The sequence below is a fragment of the Monodelphis domestica genome, chromosome 7, assembly GCF_027887165.1.
Source record: "Monodelphis domestica isolate mMonDom1 chromosome 7, mMonDom1.pri, whole genome shotgun sequence".
NCBI classification, from domain to species: Eukaryota; Metazoa; Chordata; class Mammalia; order Didelphimorphia; family Didelphidae; genus Monodelphis; species Monodelphis domestica.
The window spans coordinates 157730546-157757776 of NC_077233.1; positions in this window are offsets into that span (position 1 = coordinate 157730546).

Consider the following 27231-nt stretch of genomic DNA (forward strand, 5'->3'; position numbering starts at 1 on the left):
CACACTACTCAAGACCAAAGGGTTTCCCCTTGATCTGTTCACTCACACTCAGCTTGGGGAACAGATAACTTTTAATGTCAACTCAATCAGGTAATACAAAAGGAATAACTAGCATGGAAAGAATGGGAAAGGGAAGTGGGGAAAAGGGAGTCCCTGTCTCTATCTAAAACCCTTTTCCTCCCTCCTTGAGTTTGTGGAAAACTCAGGCCTTGGCAGCCTGAGCCCTCTGAAAGAGTCAAGTTGATTCACCCCTGGGCAACAGGAGATGAGGTAAAGTCTGCTCAGGTTTCTCTTCAGAAAGTCCCTTCAATTGAGAAGTGTTGGGGGGAAAGATTTCCAGCCATCAACAGGAAAAGTGGGTAGCCCTCAGGAGAAAGTCTTAATCCACCTCTCCTGACTGAGAGACGAACTGCTCTCCCCACCAGAATCTTCTCCTCCAGATTCCACTCTCCTGGGGCCCCTCCCCCATCAAGGTGATCAGTTTCACATACTCTTCAGCCTGGCAATTTTCTTATGTGCCAGCCTCTGTCACACTAGGTCTTTTTCTTTTCCCTCAGTAACATCTTTGTCTTGGTAATCTTATTAACTCTATGAGGTTCAATTTCTGTTCTCTATGGAGATAACTACCAAGTTTATATATCCAGCCCTTATTGTAAGCTCCCACCCCATATCTCAACATCTCCAAATGTCTGCTGGATGTTCTACAGATATCTGAAACAACATATACAAAAATTAACTCACTGTTTCCTGCAAACACTCCCTTTCTTCTACCATTCTTGTTTTTCTAGAGGGCATACTTAACAGTGATCAAGATTATTCATTTAGGAGTCATCTATTACTCTTCAGATTCACTCATTTTCTGTATTCTTTCATGCACAAATTTAGTACAATCTATCTCTTTAGTATATTATATTCATGCTCTTTTTACTTATACTACAACCATTTTGGTTTCGGCTCTCAACTCTCACTTGTACCATTTCCATTGTCTCTTAATAGATCTTCCTTCATCCATCTTCACCCTTTTTCAGTGCATCCTGCTGTCAAGTTGGTAGTCAGTCTCATAAAGCATAAATATGACAATCTTATACCCCTGTTCAAGAAGTTTCAGAGGTTCCCTATTGCCACTAGAATAAAATACAGACTTCTTTGTTAGACTTTTTACAATATGGATTTAGTCAATTTTCTCAAGCTGATTACACATTACTCTTCCCCCATGTACATTTTAGCCAACCTAGACTACTTGGTGTTTGGAGAATATGACACAGTGTCATCTGTTACCCACTTTTAGGTTTTTCCCCTTTGTCTGGAATTCTCTCCTTCCTCACCTTTACTTCTTGGAAACCCTACCTCCAGAAAGTAGCCTGAAGTTGAGGTTTTGTCACACAGTCTTTATACTAGGAAGTACCCTGTTCAGGTAGAGGCTTGACCCTGAAGGATCACCTTGATCTAATTCACCCTTATCCAGAACTAGTTAGGCAAGACTTTCCTGGCCAAGTAATACATAGGTTTTGTTGATGATGAGAAATAGGGGTTGATTGAAAAGTCTATGCTGTCATCACAGTCTGGGATTCCAAGCACAACAATTTTTTGGAGTTCTAGAACTTCAAGAGCATTTCTCAACATTGATTTTATGCCACCCTCTATTTCTGAATCTGTGTGGATCCCAGTGACAACAACTTGACCTACCTAGAGGTCATTCATAACTGCTAGAAATTTTTCCAATCCATAATAACTATTTATTAGAGGGTCATGGCCCTCTCCAACAAAAAAGATTCTAGCTCTGCTTCCTTCTGGTCTGACACCCCTTCCTTCTCCAGAGTACAGCTTTTATTCCCTTTAGTGCCCTTTTATTCTCTTCATTCCTGATCAGTCTAGGTATCATGAGTGATCTATATTGATGAACTCCAAACTTGTAGTATGCCTTCCATCATGTTGTTGCCAAGCAGTAGTTAATTCATCACCCACTTTATTATCAGGTCTACATTATCAACAGCTTGCTTAATAGGGATCACAAGGGAAGCAATATTGGGTAGGAGGGCTTTGCCTTCATATTTAATATAACATAGAACTTTCCACCGTGCCTTCTGACATCTGGGTGGAAGTCCCCTTTCTAGTCATGTCAGTTTCCTTAAAGTCATGTTGACTAAGTTAAAGTCTGATATAGAATCCATGGGAAAAAGACACTTGTTTATATAATAATTATAGAATCATGAACTATAGCTGGAAATATGACTCATGACTTCTGATTATGGTTTGTTAATAAGTGACTGATCACCATCCCTATGGAATCACATTAAACAAGATAATACTGATTAGAACTAATCAGGGATAAAATTTATTGAACTAAAGTAGGATAGGGGTCAAATTATTTCTCACAATTTCCTCAGTGACTATGAAGTAGACCTCATCTTTAACTTTTATCAGCTTTACATGGTGGTAGATGAAATGTTCCTGACTGGGAGAATCACAAATAAAGATGCTGAAATAGCTCCTGATATTATAGCCTCTAGAGTACGGGAGAAGTGATTCTTTTCTCCAACATGCCTTCCCAGCCCAGGATATTCACCTGTTTCCCTTTCCCAACTTTCCCCTCAATCCCCAGAAGATGTTCCGAGTTTACCCTGCAAAATTGAGTCCCCACATCCTGGCCAGCATCAAGAGGAGAGGAGTCCAAGTTCCAATGCATATAGTACCATATTTTTTCACTTCCTGTTCATTATAAGAAAGGGATAAATTTGAGTCATTATTAGCTGCCAAAGTTAAAATTAATTCAGATTCTTCAGAGGCAGTGAGCTTTGTTGCTGTATCTGCCTGGGAGTTCCCTCTAGAAACAGGGTCAGTGCCACCTGTATGGGAAGAGCAATAAACCACAGCTAAGGCTTCAGGGAGCTGGAGAGCAGAAAACACTTCTTTAATGATTTCTGCATTTGTGTTACATTTTCCAGTTGAGGCTAAAAACCTCCTTTGGAGCCATAGCATACCTACTGCATGACATATTCCAAATGAATATTTAGAGTCTGTATAAATTGTTGCCTTCTTATCTTTGGCAATTATACAGGCATGTTTTAGAGCTCTAAGTTCTGCATCTTGAGCACTATTACTTGAGGGCAGTGAAGCTGACCACACATTGGCAAACTGAAGCTCCAGTGTAGTGTATGCCATCCCCTCATGAAAGAAGAACCATCAGTGAATAAGACTAAGTCTGGGTTTTCTAAAGGAATGTCCAGCTTCTCTACTTAATAACAATGCAATGATCCAGAACAATTTGGAGGGACTTATGAGAAAGAACACTATCCACATTCAGAGGAAGAACTGTGGAAGTAGAAACACAGAAGAAAACCAACTGCTTGATCACATGGGTCAATGGGGATATGATTGCGGATATAGACTCTAAATGATCATCCCAATGCAAATATCAAAAATATGGAAATAGGTCTTGATCAAGGACATATGTAAAACCCAGTGGAATTGTGCATCAGCTATGTGAGGGGGTTGGGATAGGGGAGGGAAAGAACATGAATCTTGTAACCATGGGAAAATATTCTAAATTAACTAATTAAACAAAATCCCACCAAATAAATAAAAAAAAATAATAAAAAAATTAAAGGAGTATCCAAGAGATTATCTCGAGGCTTTTCAGCCATGAACACTAAAGATTCACAACTGTGCAATGGTTATCCTGAAACTGGTAAATCTGGAAGCAAGGTTGCAGGATTAAGAACTGTACAGAATTTTAAGGTAATATTCTCATTACCTAACAAGATTACTTTGTACCTTGCAAGTCTTCGATCAGAAAATGCCTTTGTTCTATGTATTAGCAACAATTCTTTGACTTCATGTGGGCACATTATGGTTAATAGGTACTCTAATACTAAATCAGTACATTTAGTTACTAACAAAGCAGTGACAACTATGACTCTTAAGACATGGTGGGGCTCCTGAAGCTACTGGGTCCAGATGTGTGGAAATAATAATTAACTGGACACAGAACAGGTCTGAAAATTTGAGTTAAAACACCTAAAGCTACTCCTTTCTGTTTGTTTACATACAAAGTAAATGGATTTTTGTAATCTGGAATTCCTAGAGCAGGGGCAGACAGGATAGCCTGTTTTAATTTTGAAAGAGCTGATAGTTGTTCTGCCTCTAATCTAAGCAGTTCAGGGACTGATTTTTTTTGTCGGAGCTTTAAGGGGTTCAGTGATTTCCCCATAGCAAGGGATTCACTATCTACAAAACTCTTTCTCCTAAAATTGCCCTCAACTGTTTCTAAGTGGAAGGAGCACTCAATTTATGAATATCTTCAATGTACTTAGGAGAAATGGAGTAGGCACCAGCACTAAAAATGAACCCTAAATATTCCACTTTGGGGAGATACCATTGAACCTTTACCATTTAGATCTTATGGCCTCTTATGTAGCTCTAAAAGGAGATGCTTGCTCTCTTCCTCGCATGCTGTGGCATTTGGTGTGGCCAAGAGCAAATCATCTACAAATTGTATCAAACAGCTATTCTGAAAACTAATATTTTCTAAATCCTGTTTTAAAATCTGTGAGAACAACGTAGAACTGTCCATGAACCCTTGTGGCCACTGACACCAGGTCCATTGGGAACCTTTCCAGATGAAGACAAATATATTCCTGGAGTTTTCATGAATAAGGATTGAGAAGAATGCTGAACACAGATCTAGCACAGTAAAATATGTGGCTGTGCTGGGAAAAAAGGAGATACATTGTGGCTGGGTTTGGAATCACAGGTTGTCTTTTTATGACATGATTATTTATGGCCCTTAAATCCTGAACACATCAATAGACAGGTTTTCCATTTGCCCCTAATTTTTTTTTTTACAGTTAGATTAGGTGTATTGTATTCAGGTTTGCATGGACTTATTATTCCTTGCTCAATTAATCAATCTATCACTAGGGTAATTCCCTCAATTGCCTCTTTTGATAGAGGATACTGAGGAACAGAAGGAGGTGGACCACCTTTTGTCTTAATTTGAACAGGAACAGCTGATTTAAGAAGACCTACATTGGAAGAAGATGTGTCCCAGAGAGACTCAGGTATATCAGCTGTGATTTTAAATGTGGGAGACTCCTTCACCTTCCAACTGTCTAAAAGAACTACAGAAAGAAAATTAGCAGATTTGTCATGTAATTCTAGTGTCATAGAGCCGTCTGGAGAGCATGTTATTGTGGCTCTAAGTTTGCATAAAATATCTCTCCCTAACAAACTTATAGGGGACCCAGGCATTAAAAGGAAAGTGTGTCTACTGATAGAAGTCTCACAGACACCATTTGAGGGGAAAATTTTGGTACCTTTAAGGGGTGCTCCTGATATACATTTAAAGAGTCAATAGAATTGCATTCAGAATCACGTTTACTCACCAATACTGATCATGAAGCTCCAGTGTCTAAGAGGCAATCATAATAGATGTTCCTAACCTTCAGGGTTACATGAGGTTCATTATTATGGTGGGTAGAATGGACTGGGATAACTGGCATTAAAACCTCATGGTCTGGGAAATTACGAGTTTCATTCCTTGCTTGCAGAGCCCTTGATACCCCCACACAGACCTTCATGAAAATCCTTGGCTATTTCTCTGGGGTTTCCCAAGTTGAGGGGGATTTCCACCCTAAGTATAGCATGGATAAGCCCCATTTGGGATATTTTGGTGTGAGTTATTGTTTGTTCATTTGGATTATTATTTTTGTAATTGCTATTATTTCTTTTTTTTTTTTAAATAAAAAACCCTTACCTTCCATCTTGGAGTCAATACTGTATATTGGCTCCAAGGCAGAAGAGTGGTAAGGGTAGGCAATGGGGGTCAAGTGACTTGCCCAGGGTCACACAGCTAGGAAGTGGCTGAGGCTGGATTTGAACCTAGGACCTCCCGTCTCTAGGCCTGACTCTCAATCCACTGAGCTACCCAGCTGCCCCCTAATTGCTATTATTTCTAAAGTTATTATTTATATTTGCCTGATTCCACCTCCTACAGTTCATCATTACATGACCTCTTTTCCCATAGAAGTAACACATTAATGGTTGATTTCTGGATTTCTGCAAGGGGGCTTGATTTGCCTTGCCTTTTTTCAATTTTTTCAGTTAAAGCTTTTATTTCCTTCCTTAATGTCTCCAATAAGTCACTGTTCTCTTCATCTTTCCTTTCATGACCATTAAAGACATAAACTGCTACTCTTCTCAATTCCTCAATATCCATAGTAGCCAGTTTGGACAGGTAGTCTTAAAATAGGCTTTGACCACTTCACAACAATTTTTAACAAATTCTCTCCTTATTTATCTAACATCCCTTTTCTGCAAAGATCTAGGTCTATATATCTACCTCCCAGCTCAATAAGTCTATCCATAAACTGGGAGGGATTTTCCTCAATTTTTTTTTGCTTTAAATTTTTGAACTTTTTCCATGTAGGCCTATCAGAACAAGCTCCCATTGCTGTTAGTAATGCCTCTCTAGACTGCCATAATTTTAAGTAGTCTTGTTCATTATTTGAGTTTCACTGTGGATCTTCAAGAGGCCAATGAAATGCTCTCCTTCCCTGGGCCTGATCAACAAGAGAAACAATTTTATTTTTTTTTTCTTTCCATTAAAAAGGCTTAGAGCAAATTTTCCATGTCAACCCATGTGGGATCATAATTGTGGCAAATACTTTCTAGCTTTTTTTATAACTACAATGGGCTCATGTTCAAAAGAAGGAGTATTTGGAGCAGGGTTAAAAACAGAAAGGAGTATGGGGAGAGGAAGGGGTGGGAACTGGGCCATCAGGGAAAGGGAAGGGGCAGGGGAGACAGAAGGAGAAGTTGAGCAAGGGAAAGAAAAGGGTGGGTTTGGGCCATGGGAAAGGAAGAGCTAGCAAGATAAGAGAGAAGTTAAACAGGGTGAGGCAGAGGCTGGGTAGTCTTGGATGGAGAGGAATCTCCCTTCTGAATCTTGAGATTATTCAAGTTTTCCTCAATATTTTCTATCTGTGTCCTGAGATCAATCAAACTAACTTTCTGCTGTTTTTTTTTTTCTTGAGGAGAAATAGATAAGCTGTAAGGTATCCAATTAATAATAATAGCATACCCAGGAACAGTACTAAACAAAGCCATTCTGAAGCTGTGAGCCATTCAAACTCAATAAAGTTCTCAGGAAACAGGAGTTCTTTCAGAGTTTGGGCCATGCTATTTAGCCCCATAGTCAGACACATCCTACTTAACTAGTTTTTGAATGGAGGGTGGCTAGGCTTAGCTAGAGACTTAATTTAGGAGGGAAAGCAAGAAAAAATAAAATCTTTCTATTTTAGGCACAGTACAACACACTTTCATGAAGGTAAAAAAAAAAATCCAGGGTACAGCCAAGGTATAGAATTCAGCAAAGAGGTTTCTAAGAGGTTTCTTCCTTCCCCTCCCCCTAGGAGTAAAAATGCCAGGTGCTTCCAAGATTTGGGGCAGGGGGAGGGCCTGTGCATGCTAGGCCTGAGGGGTGTTAGGCAGAGAGTGCCTGATTGCCAGGCTCTCAATCCACTGAACTACTAGGCTTCTCCCCTGCTGTGCTGGGTGGGTTTAGGGTCTAGAGGGTGGCAAGGGAGATCCCCATGTGGGCTAACACCTCAGTCTTCACCCTCATAGCCAGAAGCATGGAAGCCCCTAGAGTTAATTTAGAATCAGCTTAGAAACATGAGCAGGTGGAAGGGATGTCCATGCTACACTGCTGGTCTAAAAGCTGTCTCAGCTCCAAACTTGAATTCTGTAGCTCCTCACAGGGGTGGGGGGCAGTTTGGAGAGGGGGGGGTTTGAGGGTGTCACCCAGAGAGGTCACTCACAATCTGGTCTGGGGTCAAATTCTGAACTGAGCTCTCAACTGGAAGTCTATGGCTCCCCACAGTGGGGAGGGATGGTGGGGGTGGTTCCCCACAAGGTAGGGGATCAGGGGTACTCACCCTCTGTGCAGGACTCTCTGGGGATCAACAGTGCTCTGGAGGCAGCAGTGGTAAGAACCAAAGGAGGGAAGCTGGGGCAGGCAAAGAACTGGGAACAACTGGAGGCTTGCCTTGAAACTAATCTGTCCTTTTGACTATTACAAAAATACCTGCTCTACAACTTAGAGAGGAATAAGGGTTCTAAACTCCAGACTTCTGGTCACCAAAAATGTCATATTTAAATGAATGATTCCAAGTATTATTTTCCATAAAGTTTATTAATAATCACTTGAAGTAGAAAAAGTAAATAGATAGAAGTAAAAACCTGTATTTCTAACTTAAGTTGGGCCATGTGTATGGATTCTCTATCCCCTGGCTTTCAGTCAGGTTCTCCAGCTGCATTCTGGGAAGTAGAAATTGGGCAGTGCCACACCAAAATTTTTATTCTCTGTCCTCCTTATACATGTGTGTTCACATCCATTCACGCAGCCTAAGCACACAAATGGGATGCTTGGTAAAATGAGCTGGGTTGGATGGGCCTTGGTGAGTGAATTCTCACACAGTGGCCACCATTACTTGGAGTGGTAGGGATGAGAAAAGGGAGAAATATGGTGGCTTGAGGGAGGAGTTTGAAAAGTCCCAACTAATTCAATAAATGGAAAGAGAGATTATAATAGCAGAAGTCTACCTCTTATTCTAAGGCCTATCAAATAGGCAGATTTCCCTGTTCAGGAGCAAATCCTCTTTTCCCCTCCTTCTTTCCCTGCCCCACCACCCCTGTCATACCCAGCAACACCAATGTCAACTGGATCAAGCTACTAATAAGAGGATTACTTTCCTTATTCCAAAGCATAAGTTCACAGGGACCAGAAAGGAAGGGGCATCATCCCAAAGCAAAAATCCATCTGGGATGGGCCAGAGCACATGTCATTGGAAGTGCCCAAGGGAATTCAACTTAGTTCTATGTATGCTCCATGGTATAGCTTCTGCAGGCTCATTCCCATTCTTACTCCATGAGGTGGATTTTAATTTGATCTCTTGCTGCAGATATGTTCATATACATCAACATACCAAAAAGTTCTGAAAGTGCTCTCAATTTATCCTTTTCATTTTCCTCCTCTTATCTCTTTCCCTATCACATTTCAGCTCCATGCATTTCATTCCTTGGATCTCTTGCCTTCTCACTCCCATTAAGGTATAACCACTTGTTCCCTTTTTGTGAATGAAGACATTGAGGAAGAAGGCTAAGACAAGCCCTTCAAAACAAAATGTGGTTTCCTCTATCTTCTAGTGGTCTCTTTCTCTCTTCCTCGTTTCTTTGCCTTTAGTTCCATATTTATTCTCTTCTTAGCTTAGACCTCCTCAATAACGTTTTTGTAATGCAATATAAACTTATATGTGATCATTCATGCATTGATTTAATTTTTAGCCCATAAGGTATAAAGTATTCTGAGTATATTGGGTCTTCTCAAAGAAATAAGGAGTCTGTCTGATCATTGGAGAATATATATATGAGATATATATATATTTATGTGTTTACACATATACATTTATACTTTTCATTTTCTTAAAACCCCGGGCTTCTATCTTAGTATCAATTCTAAGGCAGAAGAGCAATAAAGGCTAGAAAATTGGAGTTAAGTGACTTGCCCAGGGTCATACAGCTAGGATGTGTCTGAGGCCCCATTTAAACCCAGGTCTGCCTGACTCCAAGCTTGGCATTCTTCCACTATGCTACCTAGCTACCCCAGGGGAGCTTATATATTGATAAAACAAGGTTATTATAAATTAAGTTTATCTTTATGAGAATATTCTATTTTTATGCATTGTATGTTGAGGTTTTTCATGATAAACATTGTCAACCCAACTACCTTCCTGAGTGTCTGACCTCAAAGACCAAAGCCAAACTGAGTCAGAGAAAGACATTAGAAACTGAGGGAGAAGCAAAATATATTTCAATGTATTCTTCTCAGCAGAAAGAACATGCATGTGGAACTCCTTTCCCAGAGAAAAGGTGTTTATTAGATATAGAAAGTAGCCATCTTTTATTGTTTGAAAGATGAGGAAGTGAAGGAGGAGGAGGAAAGCATGTTATTGCTTGAGCTCCAGATGCAATAGAGAATTCTTAACAATGAATCCTTGGAGGGTCTTGGGGTCCCAAGGAGATAAGGCAGATTACAGTTTTCTGGAAATCTCTGGAGCCCCTTCCGGTGAGATAATGATTGTCTTATCAGGAAAGGTTCTGGGGAATGCTCTCAGTCCAAGTTGTATTGGTACAGTTAGGGCAGGGTTTGGTTTTAGGTCCTCATTTCTCAAGCTTAGTTTATAGTCTAAATAGATTATTCTGTATCAGAAGCCCCTGGAAAATGGAAGCTTGAGTAAATCCAACTAATTTTTATAGTCAGTATTCTTTCCACTTTCTCAACATTTAATTTGGAAACCATTATCAAACATTAATCCAATGTATCAGTCTTCTATTTCTCAGGTAACTAGCCATCTCGATTCTTCCATTGATTTGGGGAGGATTAATTTAGCAACTATGGTTTACTAAGCCAGATGTTCTCACCATGATTTCCAGGTTATAAGTCCCTAATTTTCACATATTCTCTCATAACAATGTAATGAATAGCTAGTTAGATTCTAGCACTGCTTCTACCTCTAAAATGCTTTGCTAAATACAAACAATTAATGCATTTAACTCTGTCCAATAACTCTTTGGGGGGGAGAAAAATAATCTTGTTTTACATGTCCAAAGTATCCAGAAATAAATGAGAAAGAAGAAATATTTTTGTACTTCATTCAGATTCTTGAAACTGACAAAAGAAATAGTACTTCATTAAAAACAACAACGACAACAACTAGAAGCTATGTCTGGATTTAAACTTCTGCTCATTTTTCCTTGAGCCACACAAAATAAATCTGTTCAGGAAACTGGAGATTTACAAGCCTGGTCCTCTTCCTCAATACTTAGCCATGTAACAAGAGAGCATGGCAGCTCATTTATAATACATTATTTGGGGGAAAGGGAAGTTAAAGAAGAGAGAATGTTATATCTTTCCTGGCCAACTCTGTAGGGTTTTTATGTTCATGAGGTGAAAGGGTGAGCATAATGGAGAGGAGAGGAGCTGAGAGTTCCCAGGTCCTCAGATACATTCTTTACTAAGCCAATTATAGAAAACGCAATGTATGGGGGTCAGGGTCCACCTGTTTCCTTTTAGAGATGGGAGAGCAAATAGTTACATTGAGCTTGAGATGCAATTGAGGAAATGAGGATAGTTAAAGGAAAAAAATGAAAGAAAATGAGAATGAAAAATGAGGGGGAAGAACAAAACCAAAACATTGTTCTATTTAATGTTGTCTTAGAGCCAATATCAACAAACTCATGGACAAGAGAAAGGAAAATCAGCCCCAGGAATTTATCAGTGTGATTGAGTCAATTGCTGCACTGCTGGGGATGGACTAGAACAGGTATCTGATTAAACTTAGCCTTAGAAACCAGCCTGGAAGATGGCGGTTGGACCCACCAACTGGGATTTATGGAGTCAGCAATGGCTGGGGTAAGGAAGACATTTGTTGTGGTCATTATATCCAATAATGGGAAGAATTTGGTTGGATCTCTTCCTAATATTCCAAATGTGATTTAAGGCAGGACTCAAGAAGTGTATAAGTACTTCCAAGTACTTTTTACCTCCAAAGAGGATTAAGAATATTTGCTTTGCCTGGACAAGTGCCTCTCCAATTTGTCATTGCATCCTCTGAATATTTGGGGGAAATTTAGGAAAAGCTATTATACTAACAAAGGCAGTGCTGCCCTTGAGGGACAGCCAGATATATGCAGCAGACTAGGGTTAGAGTGGGTGAGACTGGCTCTAGCAATGGGAAGGAGAAAACTAATAGAGGGATGGAAAGAGTGAAGGCTCTGGGTCAGTTATAATTTTTGCCTTAAAAGCTGTTAGAACTTTACTCTGAGAGGCAATAAAATGTGGTGGAAAGAGGTCTGAGAGTCAGAGAACCTGAGTTCTGGTAGGAACTTCTCAGGCTGGGCTCTTTGAGAGCCCTGAGAGAATCTCCCCCACTAGCAGGACTGAAAGACTGGATGGAGATCAAATAAAATGAGTAGCCCAAATGAGAAGAAGAGGGTGGGTTAACACACTAAAGAAGAATGTTTGCTGGTAGCAATTTTGGCTTCCTAAGCCATAGATCAGTCCTGCTTTGAGAATACGCCCCCCCCCCCCCCCACACACACACACACAGCGTTCTGCAGCATTTGAATGGATCTGTGAGATACCAACTATGTCAAGCTGGAAGTCTGTCTACAAAGTTCTTACTTGCAGGAATTGGGTACAGCATTTATGAGGCTGATTTCATCTAGATTTTAGTATACTCAGATACAGCCTAAACAGGAAAAAGATGGTTAATAACAAGTTTTGTTATTCAGAATACAGCAGAATGAGACAATTCAATCAGAGTCAGTGCTTTTAGTAGGGAGCTAGTAGGGAGGCACAGTGGATAGAGTGCTGAGCTTGGAGTCAAGAAGGCTCATTTTCCAGAGTTCAAATCTAGCCTCAGACATTACTTGTTTGACCCTGGGCAAGTCACTTGACCTTGTTTGCCTCAGTTTCTTTGCCTATAAAATGAGTTGCAGAAGGACATGACAAACCACTCCAGTATCTCTGCTAAGAAAACCTCAAGTAGAGCCATAAACAGTGGGATACAACTGAACAACAACACAATAAAGGTGGGGGTTCAGTCAAAGAGCAAATTCCTAAAAGTTTGTTTTCCCTCCATTGTTCAGTTCTTGGCTATGCCATTAACTATCAGTGGGACCTTTGTCTAGTCATTTAACCCTTTGAGCTCTCAGATTCCTTGGCTGTAAAATGAAGGGGTCACTTTAGGAAATCTCTAAGGTCCCTTTCAGCTCTGTATCTGTGATCTGATGAAATTGTTCCTTGATTTCATTTTCTAATATCTTTTCTATACTTATCACTGTATTAATGAACTCTAAACATTTTTGATTGTGCACTGCCAGTAAAAATAAACTAAACATTGAGCATATACCTGTAGTATGTGTATAATATGTATAGATAATGATGTACATTATGAAACTTCTGCAAAAGTAGAACCTAAAAAAAGGGATGATAAAAATGAAGTATAATATTTGATTCAAGTCAATAAGGAGTTTACTTAAAGGAGCAACATGATCAGATCTATATTTAAGAAAAATCAGTATGGCAGTTATGTGGAGATTAGTTTAGAAGGAAGAGATAAGCAGGGAGACCACTTTAGAAAGCTGTTGCAGTTGTCAGGGACAGAGCGGTAACAAGGACTTGAACTAGGGGGGTGGTTGTTCAAATAGAGAGAAGGGAACAGATCAGTCAATCAATATTTATTGAATGTTAACTATATGCCAGGCATTGTGCTAGATGCTGTGATACAAATACAAAGAGTGCAAAATCCCTACTCTAAAGGAATTTACTATCAAATGGAAGAAATTATAAGTATATATAAGGAATTAACATAAAAGACCATTGTTTGGATTGTGGGATGAGGGAGGATGAAGAGTTATGAATGGCACTGAAGTAATGAACTTGAGAAAAAATAGTGGTTATTTTCAGGAGAAATAGGCAGGTTTGGAAAAGGGGTAGGGTTAGGGAGAAAGATAAATTTGTTAGGAAGAGAGTGAGTTCAAATCTAGCCTCAGACAGTTGCTAGCTATGAGACCTTGAGCAAGTCACTTAACTTCTCCCTCAATGTACCTAACTATAAAATGAGGATAATAATAGACCTACCCCCTAGAGTTGTTGAGAAGATCAAATATTTTTAAAAGTGCTTAGCCTAATGCCTAGCACATAGGAGTTACTATATAAATGCTGTTGCTGCTGCTGGTATCCCTCTTATTCTGGATATGTTGAATTTGAGATATTTCTGGGATGTCCAATTTGAGATGTTCAGTAAACTGTTGCTGATCTGGAATTGAAGCTTAAGGGAGCGATTAAAGCCTGGATCCATACAAAAATCCATGGAGATCCACTTATTATGTTTGGCTCATTCTATCTGATTCAAAATTAAAATTGGGGAAGCTGAGATTTTATTCACTGGTAGTTCACTTCCTCTAAGAAAAGAAACCATTCTCTGAGGTGATGGGGGGGGGGGGTGTAATTTTTGTCACTGAATACCCTGAGGCTTCCAGTAGGTATCACAGTGAGAGAGGAACTTCTTAACTTCCACCAATCAATCAAGTTCCTGTTGAGGTTAGGCCCCCTAGCTTAATGTTATGGTCCTCACTTTGCAGACCACTAATCTACAACAGGGACCTGTGCACATCTTTTTTTTTTTTAATTTTGATAACTGTATTTAAATTTAGATCAAATCAGTCAATATTTAAATGAATTCTGACTATTCACAGGAAAGTCAACTACTGAAGCTGAAGTTTAAAAACTTTGGTCATTTAATAAAAAAGACAGGACTCATTGGGAAAGACCCTAATGTTGGAAAAGATGAAAAGCAAAAGGAGGAAGGGATGGCAGAGGTTTAAATGGATAGATAGTGTCATGGAAACATCAAACATGAGCCTGGACAGACTTTGAGAGATGGTAGAGGAGAGAGGATCTGGCAAACTATGGTCTGTGGTGCCATGAAGAGTCAGACACTATTTAACTATTGAGCAACATCAAAGTTTTCTTCATAATCCTATACATTTTATTTTTTGCTTTTAAAAATATTAGCCTGAGAAGGTGATCCATAAGTCTCACCAGATTGACTAAGGGTTCTTTGACAAGAAAGGAGTTAAGAACTCGAGGCCTTCTAAGGTTTCTAGAATCAGAGAATTTAGAAGGAGAAAAGAACTCTCTTATTCTTGACTTTCCTTTACATTTTATACTATTTTGTTTTAACATAGTTTCTTTGTAAAATAAGACAGTTGAATGTAATAATCTCTATGGTCCTCCTCCTTTTCCCCCAGCTCTAAATAGTATGAAAATATTTCCACAAGAGCAGAAATGGCTATGATTTGGGGGGCACACATGCCCCTTCTTTCACTTCTTTTTCTCATTCTATGATCCTCTCTGTTTGTTGAGGCTATATTTCCTTGAATTCTCATAGTAATATGGAAAAGAATACTAAGTTTAGAAACTTCAAAACCACTCTTTTTTTTTAAACCCTTACCTTCCGTCTTGGAATCAAAACTGTTTATTGGTTCTAAGGCAGAAGAATGGTAAGGGTAGGCAAAGTGACTTGCTCAGGGTCACACAGCTAGGAAGAGTCTGAGGCCAGATTTGAACCTAAGACCTCCCAGTCTATAGGCTTGGCTCTCAATCCACTGAACAATTAGATGCCCCCTAAAACTACTCTTGATTTATGTGGCCTTGGGAAGAAAATTCCCTCTGGGTCTCAATTTCCTCATCAAAAATAAGGAAGCTGAAAAATACCTCTCATTGCTTAGACCTTTCATATCTAAACTTAGAATTCTGTGACCATTTATCACTCTAGCTCATCTTCTTTGTTTTTCCTCCCCATTCCATTTATGATAGAAAACATAGTAATAATTCATTTTGAATATAGAAACTCTGGGGCAACTGGGTAGCACAGTGGAAAGAACACTAAGCCTGGGGTTGGGAGGACCTGGGTTCAAATGTAACTTCAGATACTTCCCATCTGTGTGACTCTGGGTAAGCCTCATAACCCCGGTTGCCTAGCTCTTGATGCTCTTCTGTCTTAGAACTGATACCAATACAGAAGGTAATGGTTAAAAAAATAAAACGAGAAATTTTACTTACCCCTGTTCTCTGTTAAAAAGTAATAGTACCAGTGTGTCCAAACAGGCATCTGGTATATACAGCAGTACACATCAAATGCCCATCATTTACAGAACATCATATTTGGCACTAGAATAACAGAAAGCTAGATTCTTGCCTTCAGTGAAGTGACAGGAAGATAAGAAGCAAAGAAAGATATTATAAACAGAAATTACAAGATAAGTACACTAGAAAGTTACAAAGTATTATGTGAAGTCGGAGAAGATAACTTGGAACTTCCTGGGTAGAACTATGAAGGATGGTATTTAAATTGTACTTTTTAAAAATATGTTCAGGGAAGATTTATTAAAAGATATTTTACAAAATTAGCCAAAACCCCAGGAAAGCTGGAGATGGAAGTCAGATGTTATAGTTCTCTAAATGGAGTATTGGTATCTATCAGTGGTATAAACCAGCTCCAAAGTGGCTTCCTTTGGTATTGGAAAGGTGCCATTTCTGACACAAGGAAGTGGATCAGAAATGTAATTGTGCATCTCCAAGTGCCTACTATACATTTCCAAATGGATGTACTGCAGGCATCTTAAATGATCCGGAACTGAACCAGTACTTAGAAGGATAGTCATTGATAAGTGAAGAGGAGAGAAAGTTTTCCAGGAACGAGGAACAACTTGAATAAAGGCACAGAGGTGAGAAAGAACAGAGTATGATGGTGTTAGTAAGGGGGAGAGGGTGGTCTAGCTCTACTGAAGCATTGCACATCCAGAGGTCTATTACTAAACAAAACTGGAATGGTAGAGTGGTGCCATTTGTAGTTGTGGGGTGCCTCAAATGTCAAGAAGAGGAGTTTGAATACAGCTTTGAGGGCAATAGGGAACCACAAAAGATTCTTTGAGCAGAGGAATGACAGCCAGACCTATAGGTAGGACAGATCATTTTAGCAGCAAATGAAGTATGGATTAAGAGGCCAAAATTAGAGGCAGGAAAACAGGCAAGAAGTGTAAAAATAGACTCAAATCCAGGACTTCAATCCCCAGAAATCCTTGCTCCACTTCTCCAGAATGCCCTCTAATCTCACTGAATTCTCACCTGGGCCGAGAGTGAGATGGGGTATTTAAACCTGGTTGTGAATAGGCTTGTGGTCTTTTGGATTTCCATTTTGGAGCAGACACATCTCTTTCATGATGTGAGACTATCTTGTCTAGGCCTCTCTGACCTAGACATGTGCTTTCTTATTCTGTATTTTCTTTAATCCTTAACCTTTAATAAATCTCATAAAAATATGATACTCCTTGCAGAGAGAAACTAATTTCTACCTGCCTCAGCTTCCCCAAAATTTAAATCTTTACAGTTGGCAACTACCTGCCTCAGGTTCCCTAAAATTTTAACTGTTACAGTTATGGCGACCACTAGATTGGATGAGAACTTCTCAAATTTTTTATCCTATAATTTTTTTTAAGCCACGTTATCAAAGATGCTTTTTTAGAAAACCATCTTGATCAGCTTCTGCTGGCAGCCATCTGCTTTGGACCTTCTTGATTTGATATTGCTTACCTGGTCATGGTCCTGTCCACCCCAGCTGCCCGCTCTGGCTCTGGCTCCTGCTCCTGGCCTCTCTGTTCTCACCTGGTGCCCTCTCTCCTGGCCCTGCCTGCCTGTGTTCCTGCCTGCAGCCATCCGCTGACTGCTGCCTGCCTGTTTCTGTGCCCCACACCCCCAAGCACGACCCCAGCCAGCTCATCACCCAGATCCTTGGAGCAGATCGATCAGGACTCATTTTTTCCAGCTGGTAACAAATTGGGGTATTGGCCACATGGGCGGATGGTAGGAGGGGAGAGACAAGAGGGAAAGGAGAACAGGTAATTTTCCCTTAGGCTAAGCTTCCATGTGGATGGGGGGTATTAACCACGTGAATGGATCATAGGAGGAGAGAAAGAAAAGGGAGAGGAGAAGAAACAGACTTTTCCAAACAGGAACTTAAAAGCAATGGGCTATTTAAAAGGATACCTTTTGACTGTTCTGGTGATTTTATTGACTTCACTTGTGTGTCAGGGAAAAAGATTCAACTTTAACTTTGAATTTGCAAATGGGTGGCTCAGCGAACTGAGAGCCAGGCCTAAAGACATGTGGTCCTGGATTAAAATATGGCCTCAGATACTTCCTAGCTGTGGGGCCCTGGATGGGTCCCTTAACCCCCATTGCTTAGCCCTTACCACTCTGCCTTCCAACAATAGACATTTAAATGGATAAGAACCCAAGGAACTTCAAAGAGACTGGAGGCTATATTTTTAAGGCATTTCAGACTCCAATGGTTATAAAAATATCTGTATTTCTATTGCATTTTCCTGATTGTTTTGTTTGAGATATAACTTTGTGATTTTAAGTTCATACATTACTGGATTCAATATTATTCTGTTATACTCTTCATTTTAATGTACTGAGTTTTGACTACTAGTATATTCTATTGCTTTTCCCCTATAACTATTGAACAAATATTATTGAATAAGCCCATATATAAAAACTATTTTTTGAATTTGTATTTTTTTATTTTGAATTTGTAAATTATCAACTAAAGGATGGATAGACTTCATCAGAACTGGTTAAAATTGCTATAACAACCTTTGGAAAATTTAATGTACTAAATATCTCCAATCATTTTAAGGGTTTTAAAAATATTATTTTTGTAATTTTTTAAACAATCTCTGGTTATTTTTGCCTGCCCCTACCATGAGGTAAAGCCCATAGCTGAAGTAAAATACAGTTATAACCCCCAACCTTCCCACATGTGAATGGAAGTTGGGTAGTTAATCTCAGGGCATTTGTACCCCTAAAAAGCCTCCAAAAAGGAGCATCCCTTTATTTATACTCTTCAGCTCACTACTGAACTTCCACCAGAATGATATATAGATTTCTTGATTATGTTCTTAACCCAAGATAAGTTTTACCTTGTTAAAATATATATATATATATATATGTTTAAATACTTAATATTTACTTAATACTTAATACTTAAAATACTTAAATAAATATTAAATTAAATAAATATGTTCAACAAAGGTTGAAAGATTGCTACGTTTGTAAAAAACTTGTGAAAAATATCCATCAATTCATAGGTTTTAAAAATGCCATACAGCAACTTATGTGAAATATGATAGTGTGTTTGTTTGCTATTGTAATTAATTGGGCTATTGAGAATTTTGGGGATATTGATACCACATATTTGTACTACTATTCTTTAAAAATGAAAAATGTTGCCTTGCTCAATTCAGTGGAGCATGGCCAGATATAAAGAGGAAATGGATCTCATTTTTGGTGAGGAAGTCTTGCATTCTATATTTTTTTACCTGACACAGAGTATCAATGATTATAAGCTACATTTTTGAATTTTTAAAACTCTTTTATTATATTTTTCTTGCATGTGCAATATACTTTTTCAGGGTTTTTTTATTTTTCTCCTTTTTATATTTGAAGCACATGTCACCAGCATTAAGATTTTCTTTAACTTTTTGACTTTTCAGTGCTACAAGTTTGAAATACATTTGCTAATGCATAACCCTAAAAGGCTTGTGACTATAAAAACTATGCCACCAATTATTTAAAAAATTATGGGACTTTGCTTAATGATTCTGTCTGATTCCAGGACAAGATATACACAAAAGAGCTATTGCACAGAGCGAAAGAAAAGCCAATCCAGGATGGATTGATGTACTTCTAGGCCAATACAAAGGTCTTGAACCTAGTGTGAAGACTCGAGGTTACTGTGTTTAACATGTTGTTACAACATAGGCTTTCCTTGTGTCCACACTCACTCTGAAAATACTCACAGACGAGTATCCCCAAAACCTTGGCTCCTATAATCTGGTCCCCTTTTCTGCCTTTCATAGTGTGGTACCTTTCTGTAGTCCTGGCTACTGACTTGGTAAATGCATCATTGCTTCAATCATTTTAATTGGGCCCTGATTCAAGTACCTGTTATAGATTTATTTTTCTTTTACTTAGAATTTTTACACATAAGACTTTGATAGTCTATATTTTCATCCAGAAATTTTTCTTTTTTTATTTGGATTTTTCTGATATCTTTTTAATTTCTCTTACCATTTGATTCATATACCTCATACCTCAGCCATGCATCCCTAAGTGATCCTATATTTTTCAATCACCCTCTTAACGGGGGAATGTAAAAAATATCATTATTTTTAATTGCAAAGTTTAAAATTCCTTTTGAGAAGAATTTTAGGTAAAGAAATATGCTACCTCTCTGAATCCAGAAACTGAATTGTTGGAGAAGATACCATGAAGAAGCCTCTAGACCACAAGCTGCACAAAAATGAACTTTGGGTGTGGTTGATTGAACATTTATTTGTATGTATACTCTTATGCCAAAGGGAACTGCCCCCAACTGGCTTTTTGTCAATGCGTCCAGCAGTTATTGGTTTTTTTTCCTCTTATCCTCAAATTATTGTAATCTTTAAAATTGATTATGTTTTTATGATCCTTTAGGGAAGTCCTCCCCAGAGGATCAAATGGAGAAATGTAAAAATAGACTCAAATCCAGGACTTCAATCCCTAGAAATTCTCACCTGGGCCAAGAGTATTTAAACCTGGTTGTGAATAGGCTTGGGGTCTTTTGGATTTCCATTTTGGAGCAGACGCATCTCTTTCATGATGTGAAGTTATCTTGTCTAGGCCTCTCTGACCTAGATATGTGCTTTCTTATTCTGTATTTTCTTTAATCCTTAACCTTTAATAAACCTCATAAAAATATGATACTCCTTGCAGAGAGAAACTAATTTCTACCTGCCTCAGCTTCCCAAAAATTTTAACTGTTACAGAAAGTGATGGAAATAATCTAGGGAGGTAGGTTATACCTCCAAAATAAGACTGCTTTGAAAGGATATGTGTATGTGCATAAATACACTTATATATCCCTTACATATATGTATATGTATATATACATAGGTTCTAAGAAAAACAATACCAAATTATAGCATATATGCAGGGTTTATACAAGCTAGATGTATTTGTACAAATGGACACAATATACTTCTGGAAAGTATATGATGTAATCATGGCTGGCATTTACCTTGAAAAACAGATTCCATCTGTAGTAACATCTGTGATTAATTCCATTACTTAATTTTTCTAAGTACAGGGTTGACCTAATATACAGCTCTTTTAGGGCATCTTCTTTTTGGGGAGAGGAAGGAGACTTGATACTGATCATTTTCTTCTCTATCAACAAAGCTACAATGCTCCCAACCATTCATTATTTGCGTGGAAAATATCTTCTCTCCCCAGCCCCCACCCCCAACCCTCAGCAAAACCTGGTATATTTAATCTAAGTAACATTGCCACAAAAATCCTGTCCCAGTGCCTCAGTGTGGTGTGGGGTGCCTGAGTGTTTTTGAAGGCTATGCTAGCAGAGAATGAACTTTAGAAAGGAAAGATTCTATGTTGCTAGAGTGGCTTACAATAAGGCTATGGGCTATGCCTAAAAATATTTTATGAACTTCTAGTTCTATATAACCCACTTCTCTGTGAAATCTTCATATATATATATATATATATATATATATATATATATATATATATATATATATATATATATATATATATTTATTTATTTATTAGGGTAGGGTTAGGTTAGGGTTATATTTTTATATAAACTCTTACCTTTCATCTTAGAATCAATACTGTGTATTGATTCTAAGGCAGGAGAGCAATAAGGGCTAGGCAATAGGGGTTAAGTGACCTCCCTGGGATCTCATAGCTAGGAAGTGTCTGAGACCAGATTTGAACCCAGGATCTCCCATCTCTGAGCCTTTCTCTCAATCCACTGAGCCACCCAACAGCCCCCTTCTCTGCTAAATTCTGAGAAGCATGCTTCTTTATCATTATTCTAAAGTTGTATCTGGTCATTGTATTGATCAGAGTTCTAAAATCTTTCCTATGAAGTCTAGCAAGTGCTAGCTCCACAGAACCAGTTAGGGTCCCCAAAAGGTGGAAAGGAAAATGACCCAGGTACAAATGGGGGTCAGGAAAGCTAGAGGTGCTGATAGCAACCAGAAGCACTTTATTGAAAGTTACATCTACTTTTAGATGGGGAGAAAGCAAGCTGGAGATTTTGTACGTTTCCACTTACACAATGAAGGTAAATAATTGTTAAAGGGGTACAATGTAATCTATTTTACATTATTGAGTCTACACAGTGATTTCTATAGATCATAAATCAACATGTAACAACTTAGGTTGATTCCCAAGGAAAAAGGCGTACATCAGTGATTTTGTGGGTACATTGGGTACAGAGAGGGGGGAGAGCTTGAGGCCACATGCCTCAGGGCGAAAAGGTGAGATATGTGCTAAACTTTAGCTGTTATGTGGCTCAAGAGGGGTTCAGGCTTTTGCCTTCCATATCTCCAGAGCTTTGCTTCATTGGAGTCTCAGGCTTTTTGCCTCCCATCAGACTGTTCTCACATTATTTTCTTTTACCCTATTGTAGACATTATGTAATTTTTTCTCCTGGTTTTACTTACATTACTCTGCATAAATTCACCAAGTCTTCCTAGGTTGACCTGAATCTAACCCTTTTATCATTTCTTTTAGCTGCATAATATTCATTAAATTCATAGAACATAATATGTTGATTGGCCAATATACCAGTTGATTGATACCACTTTAGTTTCCAGTTCACTGCTATCACAAAAAGTGTTACAATAATTATTCTTGCACTTGAGGCCTTTCTTTTGATACCTTTGTGGCATATACCAAGTAGTGGTATGGCTGGGTAAAAGTATGGCCAAAATGTAGTGATTTAGTTATAAATTGCTTTCCAGAATGGCTGGGCCAACTCAGTTCTACCAATAGGGCATTAGTGTACTGGTCCTACCACCATTTTTCTCTTCTTTTTGATCTTTGACAATATTATAGCTGTAGAGTAGAAAGTTGGACTTATTTTGACATATTTATTTTATTATTAATGATTTAAAATGTTTTCATACTGTTGATGATAGCTTAGATTTCTTCCCTTCCAAACTTCCGGTTCATTTCTATTGACCTACAAGGGAATGATGGTTTTTTTTTCCCCTTATACATTTGTATCAATTTCTAGCATGTCTTGGTTAGCAGACCTTTATCAAAGAATTTGTTTCAAAAATTTTTCTAAGTTAACTAATTTTTAAATCTTATTTTATTTTTATTAAACCTTACTTTCTATCTTAGAATCAATACTGTATATTGGTTCCAAGAGAGGGTTAAGTGACTTGCCCACAATCACAGCTAGGAAGTGTCTGAGGCCAGATAGGAACCCAGGACCTCCCATCTCTAAGCCTGGCTCTCAATTCACTGAGCTACCTAACCTTCCCCTCACTTAACAATTTAAACAATTCTAACTGCCTTGATTTTGTATGCCAGAATGCTATTCAATTTTATGTCATCAAAGATATCCATTTCATCTTTTATCATAATATTTCTCTCAACTTTGTTCAATTACTCTCTCCCTACCTATAGTTGTGAAAGGTAAATTCTCTCATTCTCCTATAATTTGTTTATAATGCAGCCTTTCATATTTAGGTCATTTTCCCACATGGAACTTACTGTGGCATATGGTTTGAGATATTGTTGGTCTAAACCAAGTTTCAGTCTAAACCAAAAATCTAAACCAAATGTCAAATGACTTCCTCATTTTCTTCAGAGTTTTTGTCAAAAGAAGTAGTTCTTACTCTAATACTGGCATCCCTGGCTTTGCCTGATAATATGCAACAATGTTCAAAAGCAACTTAATTGCCTCATTTGTTCCATTGGTCAATTTTCTATATTTTTATCAGTACAAAGTAGTTTTGGTGATCACTTCTTGGTAATATAGTTTTCTAGGCTCCCTTCATTATTTTTTATTTTATCACCGGTGAAAGATTTCAGCAGAAAATGGGGCCTGAGGGTCTTCTTGGGGAGCCCCACCATGCAAGCACTCTTTAACCCTCTCTACCAGCAGAGTAATCTAACCCACCAAGAAGCTGGCTCTGTTTGCTCTGTTTTCTCATGTGACTGCCAGCAGAGGATGAGGTCAGTCCCTAGTGGGTGACTTGGCCAGAAAGGCAGATGGCATTGTCTCTGGACATCTTATGCCAGGGCTCTCTCCTGAAGGCCTGAAACAAGTGCAGTCTCCAATATCTGATTGGAGCTTGTCAAGGATGACATATACATATACTCATTGTTTAGTTCTATTGCCCTGTTCTGTTTAGTGACTCTCTATATTCTAGCTTCATTCCCCACTTTGGAACTGATCAGTTCCTGCTAATTTCAGCCTCTGTTTAGTACACCAGGCTTGCTCCAAAACTCCCTGTGTCCTCACAGTAGCTTCAAGCTTCTGGCTATCTTCTTCTGCAGTTCTGAACTGAATAGATGAGTGTACTGGTGTTTCCCTTTGGTCTTATTATCTGTTCCTCCTCTAGCATCCTTTAAAATCTCCGCTGAGATGTTTTTCAGGGGATCTGGGCTCATTTAGGGTATTTCATGTTACTATCTTAACCAGAAATCTCTCAACATTTCTTTTTAATCAGATTTTCCTTTAGTCCTTTGCACAAATGCTTCATTCTAAAGGAACTGGCCAAGTGGCTACTCACCGTATGTGATTTTATTCCATCTCCCACTCTCTGTGACTTTGCACACACTGACTCCATGCCAGAATCCTCCCCTTTAACTCTGCCTCTTGGACTTACCAATTTCATTCTAGTCTCAATGCATGTGCCCTCTAGTGCACAGGGCCTTTCCTAAGTCTCCAATTGTTAGCAGTCCCTCATCACCAAAATTATTTTTTATTGTGCATATTTTAAAATATGCACATAATTAGTATCCATGGCACCAAAGATTTCAGGCTTCTACCATCCCATCTAATCCTTTCTGCATATTTCTAACTCTATCTTGAGACAGTAAAATCTATAAAATTTCTTTTTGATAATTTCTTAATTATTATTTTTATTAATTTATTTTTGTTTCAATATGTTATTTTTATTAATTATACAATATAATTAATAAATTAATTAAAAAACAAGAATGTTTTCTATGGTCTCAAACTTTGAATGGTCACCAATGTCCTTCCTAAAAATGTAGCACCCAGAAGTGGGTACAATATGTCAGATGGGGTCACATCTGGGCAAAGTATGACAGGACTAAATTATAACAATGTCATTGATGGTGATAATAATAACTTGATAAATACCTCCCTTTTCTGGGCACCATGCCTCCCCCTTTAAAACATTTTTTAATTTATTTGTTGCATTAAAATACCCAGCTAACTCCCTCTCTCCCCATTAGAGAAGGTTAAATGATCTATCAGAAAAAGATTGAACTGTTGGTTTTCCTTGCCTTCTAAGTATAAAAGCCCACCCTCCCCTTGATTTTCTCAGGATTGACCCATCCTTTTAACTGAGTGTACCACTGTGGCAAACTTAGAGGCTTCCTCCTGAACCAGTGCTATATCTATGCTGAATATGCTTTCCATTCTTTTGTTAAGCACACTTCTTTTTGCACAAAAGACTTATGCATATATAAAACAATGTCTTATTTATATTAATTATAGGCTAAAATGATGTTAAGTGCTTGCTTCGGCAGCACACATACTAAAATAATGTTAACTTTTTTGTCTACCAAATAACAGTTAACTCCCATTGAGCTTCCATTTATTTTCTCAGCTCTCTTTTGCATAATCTCTGTGAAATCTATACATTCAGGTATATTTTTTTCTCAGTTGTAATTGTAAAAGAGAGAATCTGCAATGCATGCAAAGGATATCATCTGTCAATCAAAAAGTAACATTCCATTGGAATAATTCCATTAATCAATAGAAACCCCAGTATCATTTATTACATATTATTTAAATCTAGATGACATGCTCCTAGAGAAACTGAGCACAACTTATAAAAATAATACTTTATTGATGTATTTTTTTAAACCTTTACCTTCTATCTTAGAGTAAGCAGTAAGGGCTAGGCAATGGGGGTCAAGTGACTTGTCCAGGGTCACACAGTTAGGAAGTGTCTGAGGCAAGATTTGAACCTAGGCCTGGATTTCAATCCACTGAGCCACCCAGATTTCCCCCCACCATTTTGTCACTTAAATTTAATCCTCTTCAATCTGAACCTTATTCTTGAGTCAAAGAAAAACAATTATGCAAAGATATCTAATAGAGTGATTATCTATGACAATGTGCACAAATTTGGGGAACTGAAACATTTGTCAAGATTTGGATTTGCCCGTTGAACAGTGTCATATGCTCAGGAGATGGATATTATATTCCATAACTTTTTACTATAAAGTTGAATTATTTCATTAGGTCTGGAAAGAGCAACATCTGCCTCATGGAAGATTGACTAGTTTTACCCTCAAATGCAATGAAATTGTCCTCAGGGGTTAAATGGTCCATCAGATTAAGATTGAATTGCTGGTCTTCCTTGTCTCCGAAGCATAAAAGCCCAACCCTTCAGGGAGTTTCCTGGGGGATCAAGACCTCTTTTTAACTGGGCTCAGCCCTGTCACCAATAGAGATCTCCACATGAACCAGTGCTATATACTTGCTGAATATGCTTTCCATTCTCTTGCAAAGCAAACTTCTTTTTGTAAAATGTTTGAGGGTCTGTGAGGGTCTCTTTTGAGCCCAGTCCAAATGCTGAAGCACAATAACTGCTTAGGTCAGCTAAGTCCCAGAATATCGTCATAGAGGAATCAGATCCAGGTCCTCTTTAGTCCAAACCAAGTGCTTCTTCTTCTTCTTCTTCTTACTTCCTAGACTTTCCCCCAAGGAAGTAAAGATAAAAGAGTGCAAAAGGAGCTTTTAAAGATTAATCTGAAAACAGAGCCATCACTATGGCAGGCTAAGAGCATCAAAATGCAGAGGACACCCTGAAAAGCATTTGCAGGTCTTCAGCACCTAGTTAGCAAGAATAATGACATAAACTAGGAAACTGCCAGATGGCACACAGCAGCTGTATTGCAGATGAATTCTTCGCTGGCCCACCACCAACCCCTAAAGGTTTAAAGGTATGATTCATGGTGCCCGAGGTAGGAAAATTGCTGTGGCTGGGAATGATCATTTCTCTCTCATCCACTGATTCCTAGTATTTAACTAAGAAGAAATAGATGCCCCCCACACCCTGAGATATGTCATTGAAAAGTAATTTGATCAAAGAAAGACTTTCCCCATCCTTGGTCCTATCTTGATGAAAAATATTTGGAGACATTCAGAAGGGTAACAGGGCATAATCCTACCCCCCTCCCCTTTTCTCAGTAACTGTAAGGGATATGGAATGAACATAGTCTGAGTTAAATAAGAGGAAACAGATCTTGCTTCTTGATTGTTGAATGTTTCCCCAGATACCTACAGAGTGCCAGGTGCTCCCAATTAAGCTGCCATATTTTTCTCCTATTATTTTGCTGCCCAGAGAGAACAAGTGGAGCATAAAGCTGACTGTGATCAGCACTCAGTCTCAGAGGAATTTAAGCTTCTCTCCCACTGAGAGCAGAAATCTATGAGCTGACCTGTATTACGGAGTACTACATATGAATCTGTCATC